At 36.5% G+C, this 24,489-nt stretch overlaps 1 protein-coding gene and 1 long non-coding RNA gene across 3 annotated transcripts in view; both read left to right on the top strand.

Annotated features, from left to right (window-relative positions):
- The window catches only part of LOC127876684 (uncharacterized), a 203,952-nt gene that overhangs the window by 100,178 nt on the left and 79,285 nt on the right, over nucleotides 1–24,489 (top strand). The gene's annotated exons all lie outside the window — the stretch shown is intronic.
- Nucleotides 6,710–10,879, top strand: LOC127876908 (uncharacterized). The gene is made up of 4 exons (XR_008048145.1): nucleotides 6,710–7,304; nucleotides 7,634–8,043; nucleotides 9,572–9,776; nucleotides 10,835–10,879. It is a non-coding gene; the product is annotated as an uncharacterized LOC127876908 (long non-coding RNA).

Consider the following 24,489-nt stretch of genomic DNA (forward strand, 5'->3'; position numbering starts at 1 on the left):
TAAAAACATAAAAAATGGTTCTGGCATATAATGTCTCGACTCCAAGCAGCAAGGGCCACCTGCGAACATGGCAAGCCCAAACTAACTGCAAATAACTAACTGCACAAATAAATTGTATATGAGTGCTGACTCCGGGTGACGGCCATCAGCACTCCCAACAAAATCATATATATTTTCCCCAAAAAATGTGCCAGGTAAAAAGCGTCCATCCGGCACTGATTGCCAAGGAACTGTTAACTTCAAGCGACTGTCGACAAACCCGAGGTGTCCGAACTGCCCCATCGGAAGTGGAGTCGTGACCGACCTGTATCCGACGTTTGGTACTCTGCGTCTACACGGCAAACTGAAAAACGCAACTCAAACCAGCAGAATATGTAATATACTAAAACCAAATCTAGTACGGAAAACAATCAGTTTCCCCTTATGTTATTAAAATTAATGTGGACAGGCAAATAAAACTTAAAATAAATCTATATTTACCCTAAGCCTGACCAAATTTTTAAATATATAACGGACGCAGTAAAGTGTGACAGAACAACACTGTGTAAAAACAAACTACATGGGTTGGGTGGGAGGGGAGAAAATTTACAACCTTTTGTTTGTGTAGATAACAATGAGAAAGAAATTTTAAATCTGTAAAATTAGCTACTTCGGTTAAAAAACACCAACAATAAGAAAACTGAAAAACCAGCCCAGCAGTGGCCCAACAATAAACAGGTCTATTATTTAGTAATAGACCATATTATTGTAGAGGCCAAGAACTAAACCCAAACTGCCACCTAGCATTACATGGGCAAGCCTATATGTAAACTCCGATGAATAACCCTTTTCACACAGTAAATATAAACTCAACTAAATTTTTACTTTTTATTAAAGGACCTTATAACATAAAAACATAAAAAATGGTTCTGGCATATAATGTCTCGACTCCAAGCAGCAAGGGCCACCTGCGAACATGGCAAGCCCAAACTAACTGCAAATAACTAACTGCACAAATAAATTGTATATGAGTGCTGACTCCGGGTGACGGCCATCAGCACTCCCAACAAAATCATATATATTTTCCCCAAAAAATGTGCCAGGTAAAAAGCGTCCATCCGGCACTGATTGCCATATGGCCACCCAACAACGCTGACCCAGCGGCCCAAATGCCCCAACCTCGAAACCAGCTGGGCCAGAGATGACGGGTGGCCACTGCCAAAGAACTTTGGCTGCAGGGCGGATGGACGCATGCTTGGAGTCGGAAGCAGTAAACTGTAAACACAAGGCAAAGATATGAATAAAAACTAGCAGCAAAAATGCATAAAACCCAGCAGAAAAAAAAATGCATAAAAACTAGCAGCAAAAAATTGCATAAAAATTAGCAGCAAAAAACTTTCTTTTTTCTTTTTTCATACATATGAGTAAGAAAAATATGCATACAAACTAACTGCAAATATCTATTTTTGGACTCAATAGCAACACCAACATACATAATGTTTGGGATTTAAAATTGTAAGAACCCCCAAATTTGTGCATCTAGAACTTCAGTAATGGATTGGTGTATTATGCTTTATAAGTTTTTCAAGCCCTGCAGACATATTAGAAAGAAAAATATCTGTACCCAGAGTTGACAAGTGGACTCCGTCCTTCTCAAACAAATGTTCCTCAAATTTTCCAAAGTCAGAGTTGGCCAAGTAATGCCCTCCACATGCCAAAGCCCTAGATGAACCATGACTATTAAGGCGCTTTCTTGCTTTCCATAGCAACTTTATTATCAGAATATCTCCAATTTGACCTTGGAAGCACTGCAGACCATACAATCTTAACACTTGGAAATAGAGACAGTATAGTCCTGAATAGCTCGACAATCAATTTTCGAAGGTCCACCAGTGACCGACGACCAAGATCATTACCACCTAAATGTAACACAATATAGTCTGGAGAATTACCCACATTGGCAAGCGAAAGAAATTTTTTCTTTGATTCTGCAAGTGTTAACCCACTGTACCCTTGCCACCAGATGATGTTGGGTTCAAGGCAGAGGTTGGCCCCTTCAGGTCGTAATCTTGCTGCTATGAAGGCTTGCTTGATTATTGATGAACCCAGTATCCAGATGGTTTTCCTTAATACAACTTGGTTTTTGTTAGTCACGTGAATCTAACTATATGAACCATACCTTTTTAATGGGGGTTATTTATTAGGCTGGGCATGACAACAGGAACAGGACGAACATATGTTTGGTAGGCATTGGAAGCCCATCTGCCTGCCTGTTTAATGATCTCCACTGAATAGCCTAGTTGGGAAGCTGCAGTTGCTGCTCCAATTCTGAAGGAGTGGGATTTGTAAGACCCATAATTTAGACCCAAAAGAGAAACCGTTTTCTTAAGAATAGCAGAAAATTGGTAACGAGTAATTGGTTGTTTGTTAAAGTGCAAAAACAAGGGACCAGGCCCTTGAGGACGAACATGAAGATACTGGTTAAGACACACAACTGGGCAAAATTCACTGTTTGACCTAGTAATTTTGAGCGCTACCCCTTTGCCCAACTGATCAGTTTTTGAATGCCGGATTGAAATGATTACCCCATTGTGATCAAATTGTAAATCTTCTATTGCCAACACCGCTGCCTGTAAAATACTATCACCTTTTTTAGGAACAGCTATTTCGCCAACTCTCAGAAAACCGAAAAACGCTAGCATAAAAGTTGCAGTGAACAGTTTTGCTTCGTAGACACTGGAACACACAATATTAAGTTTGCTTACTATCCCTTGCAGTAACGAGAGGGTAATTGGAAGCCTATTATCGTGTGTTTTCTTATCTTTTTGCATTCCTTCAACCATTTTTGAAACAATGAACTTTTTGGTAGGGTCAACAACATCAAGCAGCTTGCAATGAAAAGCTATAGAGCTTAAGTATGATTTTGCTGTTTTGTGGGATAGTTTCTGTAGGGATAGCCATGCTACAAATCGAACCACCTGTTCAACTGTAGGCGGCCAGGCATCTGACAAGCCGTATTGCCTTTTAAACTCAGAGAATCTCTCTAACCCAACGATGTATGCCTTTTTTGTATTAGCAGCAAGGGAATTGTCTAGCAATCTATTAGCCTCTTGTTGCAGATCATCAGTAAAAACTCCGGCGGGACGGATTCTGGACTCGCTTGTGCCTCTGGTGCTAACTGTTGTAACCTGTGAAACTGTTTACGAGAAATTGCATCAGCAATGTAATTGGACTTTGATGAAATATGTACTGCTTTAAACACCACCGAGTATTTCATAACTAACAACACAAATGTTCTAACCAGAAACATCAAACGTTTCGACTTGGAAGACTGTTTGTTTATCACTTCTACCAAACCTAAATTATCAATATGAAACTTAATCTTCCTGTCCCTCAAAAAGACCCCCCAGAGCCATATTGCCAACAAAACAGGGACCATCTCTAAAAATGTTATATCTGATAAAATAGGTTGGCCTTGCCATTGAACAGGCCATGGGCAATAGGCCCAATTACCTCCAAAATAACAACCACAGCCAAGAGTAGCACCGCCTGCACTATCAGTGTAAAGATGAATGACAGAGTTATCCAACCATACTTTATTTGGAATATGTACAACGCCATTAAAATCTTCAATAAATTGAATCCACATCAGGATGTCTTCTCTCATTTCACCATTAACTCTTATCTTATAATAGGACTTTTTTAAGCCACACATAGCATCATAAAATCGGCGCAAGAATGCCCCACTTGCTCTTACTGCTTGACTACAAAAACTCAACTTCCCAGTCAAAGACTGCAATTCTTTTAACGTAAGTCTCTTTTTTACTAGACAATTTTGCAAAAGCTTCAAAAGTTCTTCCACTTTTTTAGCAGGTACTCTAACAGTCATTTGCACAGTATCTAATTCCAGGCCTAAAAATGTCAGTACTGTTGTTGGGCCGACCGACTTTTCCACCGCAACTGGGACTCCCATTTCGGTGCATACTTCCTCGAAAGTAGAAACTAGCATGTTACAATTATTTGACCCAGCTGCACTTCCAAAAATAAAGTCGTCCAAATAATGATCTAAAGTTTGAATCCCAGTTTTGAAACTTACTAGCCAATGTATAAAAGTGGAGAATGATTCGAATAAAGCCGGAGCAATAGATAAACCCATTGGTAAGCATTTGTCAACATAATACTGGTTGTTGAACTGAAGCCCCATCAAGTGAAAGTCCCCTGGGTAAATAGGCATTAAACGAAAAGCCGATTTAATATCTCTTTTTGCCATCATTGCTGACGTACCTAAACTAAATAACATGTCAGCCACTTTGTCAAATGATGTATATTTAACAGAAATGTCTTCCACACTAAAACCATCATTGACACTTGACCCATTGGGATACGACAGGTGTGTAATTAACCGCCAACCCCCGTCTGGCTTCTCTAAAATGCCTAATGGACTTACTTTTAAATTGGAAATTGGTGGGACTTTGAAAGGACCTGAAATTCTACCTAAGGAAATCTCTTTGTCAAGTTTCTTTTGGACTTCTGAAAAATGCACTTTTGTTGAAACCAAATTATTCGCTGAAGAACCGAGATGTGAACCCTTATAACCCAGCTTAAAACCTTGCTTAAAGCCATTACTGAGCACAGAAGCTACTTCTTTATTTGGATATAACTGAAGATATTTAGAAATCGTAACAACATTGATTGGCGACTTGCCAAGAGACCAAACTGAGGTATTAGTATCTGCTAAACGGGCCCCGGAGCCCCTGAATTGGGCCTCTAGGTCGGAACGTGTAAGCTCTAGGCCTGTACGAGGTCTGGGTGACAGCCCCCCTGACAGACCCTCCTCCCAAGGAACTGGTGTTGCGAGGCTTGAGATGACATACCCTGGAAGGATGGTCGGAACCACAAATCATACAAGCATGTTTGTAATTGCAAACTGACCGTAAGCATCTGGTATAATTGAAATCATAACATTTTCTTACAAAATTCCCTGTATCATGAACTGGCTGCCTTGGAGGCCCCATACACAACAGCCAAAGCTCCATATCAATCATTGCCCACGAATTCGCTGGGTTATTACCCATTCTCAACCTAAACTGTTGATCATAAGATCTCCAACCCTCAGTGTGTCTTGCTGCCCCCAGCCTTATAGTGTGCATATACTTTAAGAGATCTTGCATTTTAACCGGATGAGCACTTAAATAAATGCTTGAGAAAATGAGGAATGCGTCAGTCCATTTAGCTATATCAACAATGCTTTGTTTCATGTTGGGCTTTACCACTAATTCACCCGAATTATTCAAAACCAAATGTTTTCCTAAATCTTCAGGAACTACCGGGGCCTCCAACAAACATGCCAGATCTACATATTGGCCTGATATTATTTTGTCTTTAATTGACTGAGGAACATGATCACCTAAAACAGACTGAAAACTAGGAATCATGCATGGTAAAAAAATATCCTCACTAAAACCATTACCCGATTGAACAGCCGGATCTGGCTGGCTTGCTGCAGGCTGCATCTGGTCGCCCAGTTGTTGACTGAGAGGCAGCTGGTCGGGTTGATGGCCGGACTGTTGGTTTGAAGACCATTGGCCGAGTCGATGGCTGGGGGTGAGAGGCAGCTGGACAGGCTGTTGGTTGGGAGGCAGCTGGACAGGCTGTTGGTTGGGAGGCAGCTGATCGGGCATTTGGGTGGAAGGCAGCTGACGGGGTTGTTGGCTGGTGCCAGGTAGGTTTTGGCTGGGATGCTGGTGTAGTTTGACCGACGGACGGCGCCTTTTCCGGTTTCGCGTTTCCATGTGTGCAATAAAATAAACAATAAAGATAATAAGTAAATACCGAAAAAAGCCATATTTGGCTTATAGCTAACCCACTATAATAATTAACAAACCTTTTAGAGATTTATTGCATATGAACTAAAACGTGACTCAACAAACTGTCTTGGTAATTATAAATAAATGCGCCATAAGACCACCTCTTAACTGCAGTAAGTACCGACTATTGCCGCATTGCCACAATTAAGTTCCTTTTACTATTGCTACATAAAAACCAACATTCATTTAAAGTGTTTATGATAAACCTGAACATAGTGCCCGCCCTAATTGAATCTGAAGCAACCCACTCTCCAGAAATTGAATAATAACGCTAAATATATTTTGACATTTTTGTGCTGACCAAAAGTAATATGTTTGTTTAACACGCCACGGGAATTCCTTTATTTCGATTGAAATTTACCCTCTTACTGCCAGTGAGATATTAGCCTATTTTCAGAAAATAAGTATAACATGGTTATTTCACTGAATACACGAATGCATATCAACTACGTTTTCTCATAAAGCTTGAAATTGATTTTGCTCTTACTACAATTGCTTAGATCAGACGCCATGTGACCGATCCACTTTTTCCCCACCACTGTACAGAAATCCGTAAACTACAGCCCGTAAACTCAGCATCCATCATAAATATCACAAGAATTGCTAAGAAACACCTTTTAACTACCGGCTTCTAACTTTATTTTACATATTTAATAAACTTTTACTAGAATAGATTAGAAATAATTAAAGGAGAAAATTTACAACCTTTTGTTTGTGTAGATAACAATGAGAAAGAAATTTTAAATCTGTAAAATTAGCTACTTCGGTTAAAAAACACCAACAATAAGAAAACTGAAAAACCAGCCCAGCAGTGGCCCAACAATAAACAGGTCTATTATTTAGTAATAGACCATATTAAAGTCACACAAGTTATGGACATGACAGTTTCATAGTTTAAAAATTAAAGTCACGCAATTTATGGACATGACAGTCACTTATGTTATGGACAAATAAGTCACACAACTTATGGACATGACAGTCACACAAGTTATGGACATTCCAGTTAATTAGATTATTAATATTAAAGTCACGCAATTTATGGACATGACAGTCACTTATGTTATGGACAATTAAGTCACACAACTTACGGACATGACAGTCACACAAGTTATTGACATGACAGTTACTTAGATTATTGACATTAAAGTCTCACAATTTATGGACTTGGCAGTCACTAAGGTTATGGACAGTTAAGTCACATAAATTTTGGACATTATAGTCACACAAGTTATGGACATGACAGTTGCTAGATTGTTATTAAAGACACATTAGCAATAGGGATAAAAAATGCACTAGTGATGTAGTTCATATACACAAATCATGCCTATTAATGACACAAAAAGTCATATAATCAAATATAAAAACAAATTCATTTCAGTGGCTTTACAGAAACAACCAAAGAACTTGGAGGCCTTCTTAAATGATGGAGAGTTTGCACTGAAGGAGGGGTTCTTAAAGGTATAAAAACATAAACTTTTGTTGATACATTAATATTTCTGTTACTTGCCTTTTAAATATGTTCAGTTTTACAAACTGACTAAACTAAATGGAAAATCCACAACATTTACTGCAAAGTAACACGTTTTTAAACTATTCATTTTTCTTTGATTTCAATTCAAAATGTGTGTACAAACATATTAACAATTTTGGCTTTACCTATACACATAATGTTTGTGTATGTAATTATTTTCACCTTTTTGATTTTATAATTCATAAGTCTGCACATCATTGACCGAAATGCTGGCATTTTATTATTTTTTGTTAATGATTTTATCCCTTCAAATCAGGATGTAGGTCAAGATACATCACCCACAGCCAGTAAATAGGTGTTCTCATCATCAGGTCAAGATACATCGCCCACAGCTGGTCAAGAGGTGTGCTCATCAGGAGGTCAAGATTCATCACCCACAGCCAGTCAAGAGGTTCGGTCTTCAGCACGTAAAGAAACATCACCCACAGTCAGTCAAGAGGTTTGGCCATCAGAACGTCAAGATACATTACCCACAGCCAGTCAAGAGGTTTGCTCATCGGCAGGTCAAGATACATCACCCACAGCTAGTCAAGAGGTTTGGCCATCAGCACATAAAGATACATCCCCTACAGCCAGTCAAGAGGTTTGCTCATCAGAACGTCAAGATACATCACACACAGTCAGTTAGGAGGTGAACCTTAGGAAACAACTGCAACATTGAGCCAGGTAAAGATTATATCTCGTACTTTGTGGGTTTGGAACGCATTTAAATTTAACAGTGGATTATTATGCTCGGATCGAAGGATCTGGGGTATATTGTATTTCGCCTGTCTGTCTGTCATTCTGTTGAAAACTTTAACCTTGGTTAAACTTTTGCAATAATGAATAACTTGTAATATTGAAGATAACAACTTGATCAAATATATGGCTTCAAAGGGTCGTTGAAACTTTAACCTTGGTCATATCTTTTTAAATATTGAAGATGGCAACTTGATATATGGCATGCACATACATGCCATACGTCCCGGATTGTCCGGGACAGTCCCGGAAATGAAGAACTTGTCCCGCTGTCCCGGAAATCTGTCAAATGTCCCGGAATTTACAAAATCCATATATACATGTACCTTATCTTAGGCTTAACTGCACCTCGAATCTGTGTATATCTGCAGCGTCTCCATGACAATGCCTACCCGAATAGGCAGACTACGCTACGTGTCAAAATCGATCAATTAACAGGGGTCCTGTTATCATATCGATTGTCTCACGTTCCCGGTCAAACCGAAAAGGCGGCATTGTTTAATGTGGTTGTTAATTGACTATAATCTACTACGTCATTATTTCCCGCTGCGTAAGGGCAAAGAATAGTTGTTCACGCATCTGAAGTCCAACATCGCTGAGTAAAAAATTAAAAGCAGTTTATGTTCGCATGTTTATCCGACAAAGAAGTTGAGTAAAAAAACGATCTACCGGTACTGTTTTGTTGTATTTGTTTTATTGTGAATTGATTTAAGTGGACGATCTAACGGTACTATATTGTTGTATTTTTATTATATAAATGTTATAAATGAATAAAGGCGTATCAACAACTACGCGTTACACACCGCTCTTAATTACAATAACGCAGTGACGTCACCATCTATGTTTAGAACGCTTACACTGAAAACACATGGCTTGTATCTAGTAACTGAAATAGTAATGTTTAATTTGACGTTAATAGATCAAGTGTATTTCGAATCGGCTTTCGAACTTTTGCAATTAACGATGCGAAACAAAAAACACGTACCAAAAATGCATATGTCTATAAATATCGCTACATTTTATACATGTCCCGGAAAATCAGCAAAAGTCCCGGACAATTTAACTCGATGTCCCGGAATTGGTCAGAAATATTATGGCATGTATGGGCATGCATGTGTATCTCATAGAGCTGCATATTTTGAGTGATGAAAGGTCAAGGTCATCCTTCCAGGTCAAATGTCAAATATATGGCCTCAAAGGGACGCAATAGGGTTCATTGTGTTTCTGACAAACACATCTTTTGTTTATTTAATTTTTTCAAGCACAATACACAATTTCTTAGACTTATGAATGCAGGAACTTTTCTTTTAAGCCAGAATGACTTTTCACCTTCCCATATTAAATGAATTACACAATAACAAGCCTTCTTATCAGCCCAAAAAGTAATGAGAACCAAAGTGCAGTTCATTAAACAATGATTGATGATTGCAATTTCTGATCATAATATTATTTACAGGTGATAAACTTGAAACCAAACAAGCTACAAGGGCTGTGTAGCCACCTGGGTCATACAACGAGAGTGCGCTTGGACCACTACAGGCAAATGTCTGGCTTCATTGAAAGAGTCAAAATCAGCAAAGTATTGCTGATGCAAGACATGGACCTTACAGAAAAGTTTGTAGGAAAGAGCCTTGATGAAATTTGGCGCATTCCTTTTGAAGGTATTTTTGATGATTTTTAGCTCTGCTGTTTTCGGAGAAAACCCGAGTTATTGTCACAGCCAGCTCGTTGTTCGGCTTCTGCTGTCTACCGTCCGCCTGGTGCTAAAACCTTGACAATTTGCTCTATTATCAAAGTGCTTCCACCTTCAACTTGAAAACTTCATATTTAGATGCACCTTGCTGAGTTTTACATGCCACACCCATTTTTGGGTCACAAGGTCAAAGGTCAAGGTCACTGTGACCTTCAAAAAAATTAAAATCTGACAAGCTTTCATTTATTCAATACTGCATCCGCAGCCGGGCGTTGGCACCCGTTATGCGGTGATCTTGTTTTAATCAATTATAATTAAATTAGATTCAGTGTTCTAATGGTATAAAAATTATAAACTAAAAGCACATTTAACTATTTAATATAATGATTGAATAATACAAGTTTTGTAAGTACCAGATTTAGCAGTTAAATGCAAAATGTTAATGTTTTTCTAGGACAACGCATGTATGTGTATATTTTTCTTTCATAAATGTCTTATATCTAATATATATATATACATTTTCTTAGCACTGATTTTGACTATTTGTTGATGATTAAGTGATTTGATATTGGTCTCAACTGTTATTTTTCCGAGGGCAGTCGTATTCGCCCAAGGCAGAGGGCCAATAAGACTGACCCGAGGACAAATAACAGGGCCAATATCAAATACTTACTTATTAATGATGTTATTTAAATATCTACATGTATGTATAACATTTCACATTTACTTTCTTATTTAATACTAGAATAGATTTAGACTGACTTAAAACAAAATGGCATTTCCCGGAGTTTCTTGCTGAAATCTATATTATTGTTTGGACCTACCTTATCAGCCAATCAAATTATTAAATTTGCAGGCTGTATATCTATATCCCTTTTCAACCCATAGTGGCCCTGCTATAATGTAGACTGTTGTTTTATTGTACATGGCAGATGCTTGATTATGAAATTGATGAAAATCCAATAAATATGTAGGTGCATTTACTGTTAATAGTACACATTGTAAACAGTTGATAAATGTTTTCAGACATTTTAACACCTGGTCCAGAGACATGTTGTAATGAAAATAGAGCAGAATGTCAAGCAGAAGTCGATGCTGAGCACACAAGTCTTGATGCCCCAGATGGCCATGGGTAAGTTAAATTAAAAAAAATTGAAACAATGCACTTTAATATCCCAATTGGAGATCAATGTTTTTTAGCTGAGTTGCGCTTTCCAGTGTTTTTACTTTTCTTACTTTTTCGAATGGCTTTCTAAGATCTCAGTACTACTTTTCAGCGCACCTGATTACAAAATGCTCATTGTGAGCATAGAGAAAACTCATTTTCTGATAGAGCAAGAACTAGGGCTTAGATATTTGATGTGAATCTTGTCTATAAGACAATAGGTTGCGTTTTGGTAATGTTTTGGAAATTTATGCTGAACAAGCTCATCTGAGAAGACCAAAATAGCAGAATCCTCAGTGTCCTTTTGATTTAATTATCTCCACTGTAGTGTGTGTTGTCAGAAATAAGGACTATACATTTTGTAATAAGTTTTGAATTAGTGTTGCTTGCTTCTATTTGAATAATATTCTTTGTAACTTTTTCAGAAGCATGGACGAAGATGACCAGACTATATCAAATGGGGATGAAGAGGAATTTGAGGGAAAGAGAAAAAGGAAGCCCCCCCAAAAAGGCTGCAAACGTCAGAAATTCACAGAGGTAGAAACGGAGGAAATAAAAACTTACTTTAGTGAATATCTAAAAAGTGGAATTTGTCCGCGGAAACAGCAGGTTGAAGATGCCAAACAGAAAAGTCGTAAGAAAACTGGGCAAATATGGAAAAGGTCAAACGACAAGATAATTAAGAAAATTAGTGCAATGAATCATAAGAAAAAATAAAAACATGTTGTTTACTACCGGTACTCGGATGGAACATTATAAGAATACCTTCGAGGGACATTGAAAAGTTCATGCAACAGTGACTTGGCAAATATGGGTGATGTTTGTATGCAAGTGGTAATTTTTGTGTGTGCATTTTATTTGTTGAATTGAAACTTTACTATGTATATGTCTAAAGGTGAAAAAGAATCTGGTATATTATCAAACGTTAAAAATGCTAATACAAAAGCTTAGATACAATATTTTCCTTTTTGCTTCATCGATGCTTTTGGAATGTACCTTATTTATTTTCTTATATACCTGCTTTCAGTTTACAAATAATTTAAGTAAAGTTTAAGGTATATAATTAAAACACATGTTATGAACATAAGGTCACAAATGAATTTTAGAAGCAAGCTCTATTTGTTACTACTTAGGAAGAAACATTTTTCCAAATAGATTCTTTTTTCTCCTGTGGTTTTTCTTAGATTTACAACTTTTGTTATTTAAAAAAAAAGAGATTGTGTGTCCTTTCCAAAAGTTGCTTATAATATGTAACTTAAGCTGCCATATGTATGGTCCAAACTTGAAGAAAATGTTTTGGCAAGACCAATATGGAATCTGGGCCATGTGGGTCCAAAAGCTAGAATGTGTGCAAAAATGTACAAAAATAATTGTAAATATGCTTGAAGACACATTTTTGATCCATTTTTTTTCAAGATAATATCAAGTTTGACAAATCTTGAGGAAACTTTGTAAGAGTTGTCTAGACATTTTTAGTTTGAAATTGTTAGTTCAAAATACATTTGCACACACCCTAAGCATGTTTTTTTGCTATACAGTTACTGGTTTGTAATATTTTAAAAGGACGAGGCAGTTGAATAAAACACTGACAATTAGTTTTTTCTGATGGGAATGTTTACCAGTATGATTGGAATAATTTTTGTCATGCCGCTGGGATTAAGCTCGATATAGTTGCCACAATTGCACTTGCGTGTCTGTATATACGTTGGTTTAGGTTTTGGGTCAGGATTGCTTGTCCAGAATGTATCGCCCTTATGCATTGACACTTTGTTTTTAAATAACTTGGCATAATTGTTAAACACCATGAGCCGGTGTGCAACACGAAAGATCCAGGTCTCTAGCTCAAAGGTCAAGGTCACACTTCAAATATCGTCAAATATAGATCCGTTGTATGGGTTCTGCGAGTTTGACAGTCCCACTACACAAAAAAAACCACATGTCCAACACACGGGTGTACGTTAATGCGGCGATTAGAAAGCCTGGTGTTCATTGGCTCGTCGTTTTCCTAAACAGGCTTCTGATTGCCTCAGATATAGTCGCTCAAGTCGATATAAGAGTTCAAAGGTCAAAAATTAGCATTATACACCTTATCCGGTCTGTATCTCCCTTATGCATTGACACTTTTTATACGCCCGTATAAAATACGGGACGTATTATGTGAAACCCCTTGGCGGCGGGCGGGCGGCGGGCGGCGGGCGGAAGGCATCACTTTGTCCGGACTCTAATTCAAATTGTATTCATCCGATCTTCACCAAACTTGGTCAGCAGTTGCATCTAGTTGATATGTAGGCCAAGTTCGAATATGGGTCATGCCGGGTCAAAAACTAGGTCATAGGGTCAATAAGTGCATTTTCAAAGGGGCCACTTTGTCCGGACTCTATTTCAAATTGTATTCATCCGATCTTCACCAAACTTGGTCAGCAGTTGCATCTAGTTGATATCTAGGCCAAGTTCGAATATGGGTCATGCCGGGTCAAAAACTAGGTCAAAGGGTCAATTAGTGCATTTTCAACGGCGCCACTTTGTCCTGACTCTAATTCAAATAGTTTTCATCCGATCTTCACCAAACTTGCTCAGAAGTTGAGTCTAGACAATATCTAGGCCAAGTTGGAATATGGGTCATGCCGGGTCAAAAACTAGGTCATGGGGTCACTTAGTGCATTTCAAGGATTTCATGGTGTCCGCTCTCTAAATGAAGTAGTTTTCACCCGATCTTCACCAAATTTGGTCAAAAGTTGTGTCTATATGATATGTAGGTCCGGTTTAAATATGGGTCATGCCGGGTCAAAAACTAGGTCACGAGGTTACTTAGTGCATTTCAAGCATTTAGCATGGTGTCCGCTCTCTAATTGAAGTAGTTTTCATCTGATCTTCACCTAATTTTGTTACAAGTTGTGTCTAGATGATATGTAGGTCAAGTTCGAATATGGGTCATGCCCGGTCAAAAACGAGGTCACATGGTGCATTTAAAGCATTTAGCATGGTGTCCGCTCTCTAATTGAAGTAGTTTTCATCTGATCTTCACCAAATTTAGTCAGATGTTACATCTAAATGATATCTAGGTCAAGTTCAAATATGGGTCATGCCAAGTCAATAACTAGGTCTTGAGGTCACTTAGTGCATTTCAAGCATTGAGCATGGTGTCCAAAACCTTCGAACGGGCGTATCTTGTGACAGTTTGGCACTCTTGTTTAAAAATAACTTGTCATAATTGTTCAACCCCATGAGCCGGTGTGCAACACGAAAGATCCAGGTCTCAAGCTCAAAGGTCAAGGTCACACTTCAAATATTGTCAAATATAAATCTGTTGTATGGGTTCTGCGAGTTTGAAAGTCCCACTACACAAAAAGCCACATGTCCAACACGGGGTGTACGCACATGCGTCGATTAGAAAGCTTGGTGTTCATTGGCTCGTCATTTTCATAAACAGGCTTCTGATTGCCTCAGATATAGTCGCTCAAGTCGATATAAGAGTTCAAAGGTCAAAAATTAACATTATACACCTTGTCCTGTCTGTATTTCCCTTATGCACTGACACTTTTTAAAAAATAACTTTGCATAATTGTTAAAACACCATGAGCCGGTGTGCATCACGAAAGATCCAGGTTTCTAGCTCAAAGGTCAAGGTCACACTTCAAATATCGTCAAATATAAATCCGTTGCATGGGTTCTGCAAGTTTGACAGTCCCACTACACAAAAAAGCCACATGGTCCAACACGCGGGTGTACGCGCATGTGTCTGTTAGAAAGCCTTGTGTTCATTGGCTTGTTGTTTTCATAAACAGGCTTCTGATTGCCTCAGATATAGTTGCTCAAGTCGATATAAGAGTTCAAAGGTCAAAAATTAGCATTATACACCTTGTCCGGTCTGTATCTCCCTTATGCATTGACACTTTTTTTAAACAAATATTTCTTGTTGGTTTGTCAGTTTTTTTTAATTATAAATTGTGTCTGTGTGCAAACAGGATACCAACTTTGCTTCATTGACACTGTGCTGGACAGGCATCTAGTTCTAAAGTTCATGTCATGTGTGTGTATAGGTAAATGGAGATATATTTTATACATATTAACTGTCTAAACATGTTGTAAATAGGATTTATACCGAGTCTGTAGAAGAAATACGACATTCAATTTCAATATTTGTTTGACTTTCCCTAGGTGTTGTTTAGCTCAACTTTTCAAAGAAAATGAGAGCTATTGTACCACCACAGCATTTGCTGTGGTCAAATTTTTATAAATCACAAATAACTTTGGGAAAATGTTATTTGTATTTGTCAATGTTAGTTTTTCATTACAAAAGCTTAAATTACAAAACTTCAATGTACTGAAAAGTAAGTGTGATCTGAGATTATACTCTGTAATAACTTGAACATATTGAAAATTAACATGTGATCTGAGCAAATATGTGACAAGTATTTAGAAAGGTTGACCAGCGCTGTCTTCTGGCAGCCCTCGTTTTTAATTGTTTTATTTTGTTCCATTTTGTTCTACTGCAGTAAAATCCATTTGCAAACATAGTTAAATCTGATATTTACTAATCTTTACACTCTTCCTACAGAGACGGATATTTTAGTTTAAGAATAAGGTCATATTTTTTTTTCAGTAACAATTTCATTATATCTTCCTTTGATGACCCACAATAATTGATATTAGGTTCATATTAGTGACATCCCACAACCATTTTGTTAATCTTATGCTATTAAAGTTTGTCCAGTATGCCTGCATTTTGTCATTTCCTGGTTTGCAACATTGTTTTGAATAGACCAATGATGCACATTACTTTTGAGCATTTATCTTGCATGCAAAATATCCACTATATGTCTTTACATACACCTCTGAAAAATAAAAAATGTGTAGTTTTAAGTCATGTTGTGTAAATGTACCTGAATGTATGTTGAATTGGTGGGTAACCATGGTCTTGGTGTGTGATGCTTTACCGGGTATGTGGTTTTATATGGCTGAAGTGAGAAAGAGAAGAAATTACATTATAAAATGTTGCCATTTTTAATGTGTGAATCCAGTTAGTTGTGGTTAAGCGCAATTTGATGCACAATGCGGATCATTTCATTTATAATATTTTTGAACATTATAAAGGAAATTTATGTCAATATTCCTTTTGCTTAAGTTTTGGGGAAAGTGATTACAATGGTTGAAATTTTCTACATTCAAAGAATAGGTGTTGTATTGTTTCTTAAGAGCACTAGCATAGATTTCAAATACTTGATTGTATTAGTTTACATTTATAAAAGTAGGCATTCGTGACAGTTATTTGATACGATATGTTTTTATTAAACATTTCTAATATATGTGTCATGTTGGTACATGTATTTGTGTTAAATACATAGTTTTCCAGTGGAGTTGTAACTCTTTATTTGACATAATATGATCCCGCAATTTATTTGGGTGAAAAGACACGCAGTGATATAGACACAGAAGTCTGAAAAACACACAATGTATCATTTGTTAGAAACAAAAATGAAAAGACCCACAATACGATTTTGATAGTCCCACAAATTATTAGACACACAATGTATCATTCGTGAGCCCGTCCGTCCGTGCACAATTTTTGTCCGGGCTACATGTATTTCTCTGCAATTAATGACCAGAATTCAATTAAACTTTATGGGAAGCTTCACTACCAACAGGAGATGTGCATATTATAAGCCGATTATGGTCGGATTATTTTTCACAGAGTTATAACCCTTTGAAATTTTCCATTAACTGTACATATAGTGCAATTCTTGTCCGGGCTATTTCTCAACAACTGATGACCGGAGTTCAATGAAACTTTATGGGAAGCTTCACTATCAAAAGGAGATGTGTATATTATCAGCCAGTTCTTGTCGGATGATTTTTCACAGAGTTATGGCCCTTTGAAATTTTCCATTGTTCATATAGTGCAATTCTTGTCCGAGCGATTTCTCAGCAACTTATTACGGGAATTCAATGAAACTTTATGGGAAGCTTCACTACCAACAGGAGATGTGCATATTATCAGCCAGTAATGGTCGGATGATTTTTCACAGAGTTATGGCCCTTTGAAATTTTCTATAAACTGTACATATAGTGCAATTCTTGTCCGGGCTATTTCTCCCCAACTACTGACTGGAATTCAATGAAGCTTTATGGGAAGCTTAACTACCTTGAGGAGATGCGCATGTTATCTGTGGGTTCTGGTTAGATGATTTATTTAGAGAGTTATGGCCCTTTGAAATTTTTAAGTTGCTAAACCATCCATCGTATTATTTTGTCCAAAGTTATGCCCCTCAAGACGTTTCCTTTTATCTGAATATATAATGCAATATTGTGACAAAAAAAACATTGGGGAGCATCACCCGTCTCCGACGGTTTCTTGTTGATTTAAGTATTGAAATAGGTCCCTTCACCTTTAAAAAGAAAAATAGATGAGCGGTCTGCTCCCTCTAGGCGATGCTCTTGTTTAAGAGATTATAACCCATCCATAAACAAACTTTATTTAGTGGGGATATCAATTCAACCAGTTTGCTTGTTATTTATGTCCTTGATTTGTGTACATTGTTAGGAGGCCACACAAGATATATTTTAATATATAAAAAAATTAACATGGATAAATACTTGTTAACGCAATCATTGAATGTCAGTAGCAGTTAATGGTTTATTAATATTTGAAGTATGATTATAAACTTAAGAAACTTAGTTGCATAAGATAATGTATCACTTGTGACCAACTCAATAGCTTTAAAAGAATTTTGCAGAACAGAAATGTCCATAGAGTATAATAATTTTACTTAGGTTTGTTGGAATGTGAAAGCAATGTTTAAAAGCTGAATAACAGATCTATTAACATATTGCTTATTTGATCATTTGAATTGATAACACACTTAAATATTTACAGTGGAAATTTTATACCTTAAAATGTTCTCTGGTTCAATCGTGACTTTTGAAAATTATTCTGTATTCAAACTTCAATAACTTCAAAAATGAGATTACCCAAACCAGTGAATTACTTTATGTCAACGCATATTAATTAGATATAACCGCTCTGCAAATCTGTTTGTGCAAGTGAAGTGTCAGGCAATTTAAAAGATCTTAAATAGATTGAATTGCTTTCATACCTGCCAACTCAATGGAGTCTTTGGGCTAGTTGTAATGACTGCAATATGATATCCATACCTGAAATTGTGTATATCAAATTCACTGGTAATCATCAATTAAAGAGACGTGTGCAAGCATTTTGGCCTGTCCAGGCCCAGCTTTTATATTTTGCGTCTGATTGTCCTCTACACAATTTGTTAAAACTATGCCCTTGCTGTCAAAACTGGCCGCGCTCCAGTGGTTTCATGATTAACTACAACTTTACAAAATGTTATGTTCTGGTCCCTATATTTGGTATGTCACCTTGTGTATGTCTTGATCAAAGTTGTTAAGGTAAAAATTGGTAACACTGCAAGTATCAAATGATTTATATAGGCTAATTGAGCATAATAATTTTTAGGAGGACAGTGTCATTTACAGACCGATTAGTTTACTTGGGATAACAAAGCCACAAAGCCTCTGAAATTATCGATTGATATAGACAATGGGTTATTCACATGTGACTAATTTACAACCGCCCTCATCTTCGTTTCCTCAGGGCCATACTCTGATACTATCCGGCTAAGAAGTTTGAATGGGCAACTTAGATGTTATCAATAAGGGCGCGTGGTGGATTTTGTCTTTGAAAATGGCAAAGTGGCGCAACAGATCAGCGGCATGGCGCAGCGCCATGTAAAAAAGGGCTTGGGAAAAATAACATGCAACATCATTAATAGATTCCCTACCAAAGTCCACAGCTTTGCAATGTGGTGTGTGGTCAATGATATTTGTCCTCTTTGGAGACTGTATGAAACATTTGACCTGAGGTACAAATTTTGCCACACCCCGTTACACATGTGCGTCGTCAAGGGCATACTTGGTTCTCTTGTCTCAACAATTTCATCAATTAAACATTTTTCAAGGATACATTTCTGCTTGAAAAGAGGTACTATACTTGCTTAAATAGTGTCTATATTTAGAGGGAAATACTATCCTTATGCCTTTTTAAGCTACTGTAATCTTTTCAGTTGATAAAAAATGCAAATAACATTATAGGAAAGAAAATAGGTTCTATGGCCCAACAAGTTTCAATGATGTTTGAAAACGATTCAATACATGTGAAAAGATTTTGAATAGCTTAGCAAATTAGATTTTCCTCTCCCGCAAATCCCTTTGTGTGAAATAGAGCTGTTCAAATAACTGCAAACCTTGATATACAATGTTTTGCATTTAGTTCACAGTAGATAAAATATTTTCAATAAGGAAATTCGCCAATTGTCTGTATGTAAACCACTCCAATAAGAATTGTATCCTTATCAACATAATATTTCTTTTTGAGCGATTTGCAAGGGATATTGTTGTGAAATTGTATGTTTAACAAAGAAATTCTTGAATTGCTTCGTATTGAAATTCATAATCATGAACACTTTAAAATCAAAACTGTTAATTGCCTAAAATATTTCCCTTTGAAGAATGTCTTTGCACATGACAGTCAGTTGGTCTGTTGGTAGACCTTTAGTGTCTGCATGATATTAGTATGCGTCTAGACAACGATAACATCGTGCTTATATAAAGCAGTGACCAATTAACAATCTCATGTTCTTATACAGTATGTTTTACTTTTTAGAAGTTATGTACCCTTATCATTAATAGAGCTATATTGTTATATCAGGGTTTATTAATTACAACATTATACTCACGCTCATCAAGCCGAAAACAAAGTGCATACAAATGCAAGTCATCAACAATCACTAAATAACATTATACAAATGTATTTATGAACTCACGGTACATTTGATCCTGTATAAATTGTACTTCTTCTAAAGAAAAAAAACCCAGTCGCTTTTTTTCGCCGCTTATAACTTAAGCAGACTTCGAATAATATTAGGAAACGATGCCTTTTTAATCATATCTCTACAGTAATGAAGTTAAGAAAAACATGAATATACATACTATTAATATATTTTAAAGTGGATGTGTAAAGTATCATATATTTTAACTAAATTAAAAATAGGAAACAATGTTAGAGATAAAATTGAGGTATCTTCGTTTATAATAAATTGAATATTAAATATTAAACTACTATTGTTGAATTCAAAATGTTATGTTTGATTAGAAATCAATAAGAAGCTCTTTCTGACAGTAAATAGAGGATATTTGTTGGAATCGATGGAATATCGATTTTATTTCACGAGTGATCATAAAAAATATATTTTCACGAGTGGCACAGCCACGAGTGAAAATATGTATTTTTTATGATCACAACAAGTGAATAAAAATTGATATATCATCGATTCCAACAAATTTTCTTTTTATTGTATGCCTTTTTTACCGTTTATTTACATTGTAAAAGAGTTTAACTGGATAATTTTGCTTGATTTATGATGCCATTTCGTCGAAAAAAATGATGTCATTTCACAGTCGATATTTTTCACTGTTAATTTTCACTGTTTAAAACACTGTAATACCAATTTTATTTCACTGGTATTTCTCTATAAACCACCGGAAAGCATAAAATAAACATGTTTATATTTGCATGTGTAACAGCCAACGAAAGCTATACAGTCTTATTATGAAATTTATCATTTAGGCTATGTATTCTTTTAAAGTGACATAGATAGTTGTACTTTTAATGAACAATATATAACATTTTATATGATGAATACCTTGATGAAAAATAACAGTATGCAACAATAATTAAAAAATCTCATGTCGTATTACTAAAGGCAGGGCCCTCAATCCATTTTAGGGGAAGCGGGTCGCTACCCATAGCAGGGGGAATTTTCGCGGCGTTTCCCTTTTTGGGGGATTTTTAACTTACTCTCTAATTATTACATTTGTACATGTTTGCACTATATTCATTGCTTATTTCATAATTAAGTATGTTTGACAAGATTAAATTAAAATAGAATTGAGATATAACAAGGGCTGTTTGTAAAACATGCATGCCCCCCATATGGGCTGTCCGTTGTACTGGCAGCCATTGTGTGAATACGACTTTTGTCACTGTGACCTTGACCTTTGACCTAGTGACCTGAAAATCAATAGGGGTCATCTGCAAGTCATGATCAATGTACCTATGAAGTGTCATGATCCTAGGCAAAAGCGTTCTTGAGTTATCATCCGAAAATCATTTTACTATTTAGGGTCACCATGACCTTGACCTTGTGACCTCAAAATCAATAGGGGTCATCTGCGAGTCATGATCAATCTACCTATGAAGTTACATGATCCTAGGCATATGCGTTCTTGAGTTATCATCCGAAAATCATTTTACTATTTCGGGTCACCGTGACCTTGACCTTTGACCTAGTGACCTCAAAATCAATAGGGGTCATCTGCGAGTCATGATCAATCTACCCATGAAGTTTCATGATCCTAGGCATATGCGTTCTTGAGTTATCATCCGGAAACCATTTTACTATTTCGGGTCACCATGACCTTGACCTTTGACCTAGTGACCTCAAAATCAATAGGGGTCATCTGCAAGTCATGATCAATGTACCTATTAAGTTTCATGATCCTAGGCCCAAGCGTTCTTGAGTTATCGTCTGACAACCACCTGGTGGACCGACCGACCTACCGACCGACATGAGCAAAGCAATATACCCCCTCTTCTTCGAAGGGGGGCATAAAAATCATGAGACATCTATCTATAAAAAAAAAAAAAAAAATTTTTTTTTTTTTTTTAGGGGGAATTTTTCCCCCCAAAAGGGGAGAAAAGTATACTTTTCAGGGGGGGGGGGGAATGCGGCCAAATTTCGGCCGTGGATTTGACAGATTGAGGGCCCTGAAAGGTTAAGTAATAAAATAATGCGGTAAGTCTAATGCAATTTTTTCACGCAACATGTGTTTCAAGTCACATTGGGAGATAAGGAAAATATACGTTGTGGGACATTACAGTTTTTTAACATAATTGGTGTATGTTATATATAGTTGTGGTTACAACAATTAAATGGTTCAGTTTATGAAGAATGTTATTGTCAATGACTTGATGTTCTCTGATCATCTTCCGTTTTTATTTTCAAATAATACAAATATTGTTACAAACAAAACATGAATACTACAACAACAACATTTATTCAGCGATAAAGCGTATACAAGCTCATAGCCTACATTATATATGCATTATACAATTTATAAGTAATGGTAGAAGATAGAGGTTGGACAATAGTGTTATGAAATGGTTTACATGGTAAGTTATGAAGGGAATAAAGAATTGCTTCTAATATTACAATTGCTCGTCTAAAATTTACTAATTTACTTACAAGACATACGATTAGAAGAATTTGCAGTAGGGGAGAAAGATATTGATACTGATTTTTCCAAACGATAATTCTTTACGTGAAATATATCAAATCGATTATTTAAAATCAGTATTTATGTGGAACTTAAATTCAAACACATCAATTCAAAGGGTATACAAGAGATATGAGCATTTATTTGAACAAGATGAAATGTTTAGTGACCTTATCGTATTACACTCTTGACGAAATTTTAAATGTTTAAATGCAAACATCACCAGGGAATAACTCCACAGCAAACAAACTTTTGAGTAATATAGCTTAAATTATCTGAAGAATAGTTAATCAAGTAATACAAATTAAAAGCTATCGTAATTTATAATGATATAAAAGCAAACATAGTCAAGTGCATATTCCTGTTTTCAAAATGAAAATATATTTAACAAGTATGAACCACCCAAGGTTGATAAACTAAGACCTATAAATATTGAAAGGTGGACGTGCCCAATAGCAGCTATCCCAAAGATGACACAGCATTGACATGAAGTATCTGTCGGATTAATTGTCCATTTTACATCGATCAAACAGTGTGTGTGGTTGTTATTTTGACAAGCTGTTTACATTGCTTTCATATCGAGTGTCATTTTTGCTAATGGCATTTTCTTGTCATTAATATTTTATTTGCCAATGCTAAAATTGTTTAAACATTATGTAATAAACTGCTGTTAGTTAACCGATAAAGATATCCAGCTTTAAGGCTGAAATATAAATGTTAAGATTTCAGGTGCCACTGCATTGATTTTGAAATGTTCGCTTTGATTTTTGATCAATGGCAAACAATTATTGTATCAAAAGTATAGTTTTTAGATTTAGGTTTTAATTATAGGTTTTTAATTACTTAACATGTGTTTAGGGTCACTATGTTATATGGATTACTAATTCTTTTATAAAACTCTGACCCTCAATTTGAAACTTTGCGCATGTCTTTTGTATTATCATTTGTGGGATCTGACAAAGGCTAATAGCTCCGACCTGTAATTTAGCAGATGTATTCCCCTTTCATTCTTAGACAAGTACGGAAATTGCGTGCAACAACTTTATATCTGTGTCTACTACAGATATTAAAATAAAACTACACATTGGTTCAGCTATTTTTAAAGCAATCACTTACTAGGACTCATAACTTTGACAAGCTTTTTAAAATGATTATACCCTTGTGTTACTTAGAGAAATGTCAGTAAAGTAAGAAACAAGTTGAAATTCATTTGAGGTCACCAAAAAAGGTCCATAAATATGTTTGCACGCATCAACTCTTTTTGCTCAGGTGAGCTTTTGTGACCGGTCTTTGTCCGTCCGTCCGTCGTCCACATTTGGTTTGTAAACTCTCTAGAGGCCACATTTCATGTTCGATCTTCATGAAACTTGGTCAGAAGATTTGTCCCAATGATATCTCGATCAAGTTCGAAACTGGGTCATGCTGGGTCAAAAACTAGGTCACTAGGTCAAAAAAAAGAAAAACCTTGTAAACACTGTAGAAGTCACATTTCATGCCCAATCTTCATTTAACTTTATCAAAATGTTTGCCTTAATGATACGTTGGTCGAGTTCACAAGTGGTTCCAGTCCGTTGAAAAACATGGCCGCCAGTGGGCGGGGCAGTTTTCCTAATTTGGCTATAGAGAAACCTTGTAAACACTCTAGAAGTCACAATTTTTGCCCAATCATCATGAAAGATGGTCAAAACATTGGTTTTATTGATATCTCGGACGAGTTCGAAAATGGTCCAGATCGGTGAAAAAACATGGCCGCCAGTGGGCGGGGCATTTTTCTCTATATGTATAAAGTGAAAACATGTGAACACTCTAGAAGTCACATTTTTGGCCCAATTTTCATGAAATGTGGTCAGAACATTTGTTTCCTTGATATGAGAGTTGAGTTTGAAAATGGTTCCGGTCAGTTGAATAACATGGCTGCCAGGGGGGGGGGTGGCAGTTTTCCTTATTTGGCTTTAGAGAAACCTTGTTAACACTCTAGAAGTCACAATTTTTGCCCAATCATCATGAAAGTTGGTCAAAACATTGGTTTTATTGATATCTCGGACGAGTTCAAAAATGGTCCAGATCGGTGAAAAAACATAGCCGCCAGTGGGCGGGGCATTTTTCTCTATATGTATATAGTGAAAACATGTGAACTCTCTAGAAGTCACATTTTTGGCCCAAT

Source organism: Dreissena polymorpha, chromosome 1 (genome assembly GCF_020536995.1).
Source record: "Dreissena polymorpha isolate Duluth1 chromosome 1, UMN_Dpol_1.0, whole genome shotgun sequence".
Lineage (NCBI taxonomy): Eukaryota > Metazoa > Mollusca > Bivalvia > Myida > Dreissenidae > Dreissena > Dreissena polymorpha.